This window comes from Nelumbo nucifera, chromosome 2 (genome assembly GCF_055504915.1).
Source record: "Nelumbo nucifera cultivar China Antique chromosome 2, China Antique-T2T, whole genome shotgun sequence".
In the NCBI taxonomy this organism is placed as follows: domain Eukaryota; kingdom Viridiplantae; phylum Streptophyta; class Magnoliopsida; order Proteales; family Nelumbonaceae; genus Nelumbo; species Nelumbo nucifera.
In genome coordinates, this window is record NC_142650.1 from 57,769,395 (window position 1) to 57,772,241 (window position 2,847).

Consider the following 2,847-nt stretch of genomic DNA (forward strand, 5'->3'; position numbering starts at 1 on the left):
TAGATGTTCAACATAGATGGGATTCTACTTATTCTATGTTAGAAAGTTGTATTGTTTACAAACAATTTCTTACTGATTTTTATAATGCAAAAATGCCACATGATGTGATACTTGAGGAAGATTGGAAAATGGCAATTTGTATAAAAGATTTTTTATGATGCAATTAATGAATTTTCAGGTGTTTATTACTCAATTAGTTGTCTTTTAGTTAATCAATTATTTATGATTAGTGAATGTTTTGCAAAATAGAGGAAAAATCCACAATTTCAAAGTATTATTGAAATAATGGAAAATAAATTTAAAAAATATTAGGAGAAAATTTCTCCCCTTTATTGCTTAGTTACAATATTAGATCCTAGGATTAGGAAAAATGGTTTAGAAGTTTTATTTGAACCATATTGTGAAAGTATGAATATTGAAATTGGAAATAAAAAAGAAGAAATTAATAGTTTATTATTTGAAATGTATAGTTTATATGTCTCAAGTGGTAGGGCATAGGAAATCTTGTATAGGTGCAAGTTCCACTTTAAACAGCTAGTTCCAGTAGTGGAAAAGACAAAATTCAGTCTCTAATAAATAAGAGGCAGAAATCTACTACCTCTTCATCAACAAATTCATATACTAAATTTAATTTTTATTTACAAGCAATTTTTTCTACTTTAGCTTATTTATACGACTCGGAGGAATGGGATAGTTTTGATATTTTAGCCTAGTGGAGAAGACATGAAAAAAAAAAACTATCTAGTCTTTGCCACCATGGCATGTGATCTACTAACCTCTCTGGTGTCTACAGTTCCATTGGAGTCTTGTTTTAATGTAGGTACTAGGGTGCTGGACGACAAAAGAAGCTACATGAATAATGAAAGTCTGGAGATGTGCATTTGCCTTAAAAATTGGTTGGATACTGAGGATAGATTACAAGACAAAGGAGGGCACAAGAGCGGAGCTAGTATTTTTTATTGACGGGGGTCAAAACCTAGAAAACATGGATAGGGGGCCAAAAGCTAGGAAACATGGGTAAGAGGGCTAAAATATAATTGGAACTTTATTAGATTTTTATGGGAATTTTGAAAGCATAAGGGGGGGGGGGGGCATGGCTCCCCTCTGCCACCTTTGGCTCCACCCCTAGGAGGGCATGACATTACACTTGATGTTTCACCTGAAGGAAGATGCAGGTGGAGGTGAAACTTGAAGAAAAATGATGAAGTCAATATTTTTATATTTTTTTGTATATTCAATATTTCAATTATTGTATTTTTTAAATTTTATAATTATTGTAATTTTTTTGTCAATTTTATTTAAATTAGTTGTTATTTTTTCAACAATGTAATTTTTTATTTTCAATTTATAATTGTATTGTATTTTATTGCATTTTCCATATTTCATTCATTCATTGACCATTGTATTGTTCAAATTCAAGAAATAAAATTCCTTTTTTTTTCAATTTGTTGTCCATTTTGTATTTTGTTAAGTATTTTTTTTCTTTGTTAGATTTTTTATTTTTCCAATTTGTTCCCAAAGCTCAAAGGAATTAAGGAAAGTGAAGTATTTCGTTTTAGTGTTTACTTAGTAAAAAAAAATAATATGACCCGGTTCAACCCAAGCCCAAGGCATGACCCGTAGACCAATCTGACACAAGCCAGGCCCGCAGCCTGCTTGGCCCAGGCCTACAGCAGGGCACGGCCCAACACGGTCTTGGGCCATGGGTCGTGCCGGACTGACCCCCTGAAGTATCCCAGGGGAGGGAAGCACGGCTTACTTTGGCCTGTGACACGGTACAACATGGCCTGCACTTTGCATGGACCACATGCGGACTATGCCGTGCCAGCCTAACATGGCCCAATTTACACTTCTATCTCTTAAGTGGATAAATAACTTTCCCACTTGAAGAAAATTTTATAATTTACCCATTTTAATATAAGATTTATATAGGTAAAGATGTCATTTTGTTACTTGCCTCAAAATCATAAGAATTTAGTAATTAAGTTACACTTATCCAAATAGGTTAGAATGAGACCTAAATGTTTGTTGTAATGATAAAATGTTGGGCTGTTAAGCGTGAGAACTTAAGTTCTCACGTCGAGACGACCATCTACAAATCAGGGCTCAGCTAATTGCTTCATCTTTTCTTTGTACAAGGCAAGAGAAATGCTAGTTGTGCGAATATAATAAAGTCATTTAGCACAACCGCACAAGATTTCTGAGCTCAATAATCGAATCTACTCAGGCTTGGTGTTAAGTGTGGGCTCCACTGTCAATACGATGGGGTTGGGTACTTGGGTGTATTAGTTGGACAACTTGGAATTATTACTGGGTATTTGCACGAGATCTCCATGCGAATATGCGATGTTTCCTTTTTGCGGAAGGCCGAGCCCAACTTGGAGGCATAACGTCTGTCTCTCTCTCTCTCTTGATACACTTACAAAATACAAATGCATCAGACACCATTAATCAGGAAATTTGTGTAGGTCCACTGCATCCAAAGACGAAAAGGAAGGACTAGACTGAGTGCCAGCGCACAAAACTCCAACACCAACAGGTTCAGAAAGAAACAGAGGTCAGAGGTGGATAAGCCGATAGATAAGGTTAGGAGTCCGGATCTGCTCTCTGCTGCACTTTGTGCTCAGTGCAGTAAGTGCAAGCTGCTAAAAACAAAAAAGTGCAGCAGATCCGAGCTCATACTGAAAAGGTGGGTTGGATTATTGGACCGGATATGGAGATAGAATGGTCTTACGCTGTGGAACCCATGGGCATTTGGATGAATTCAATTGGCCCAAATGAATACAAAGTTACCGATATAGTGATACTTTTACGTGCAAGCAGACATCTTGTGAAAATAAAGCAGAA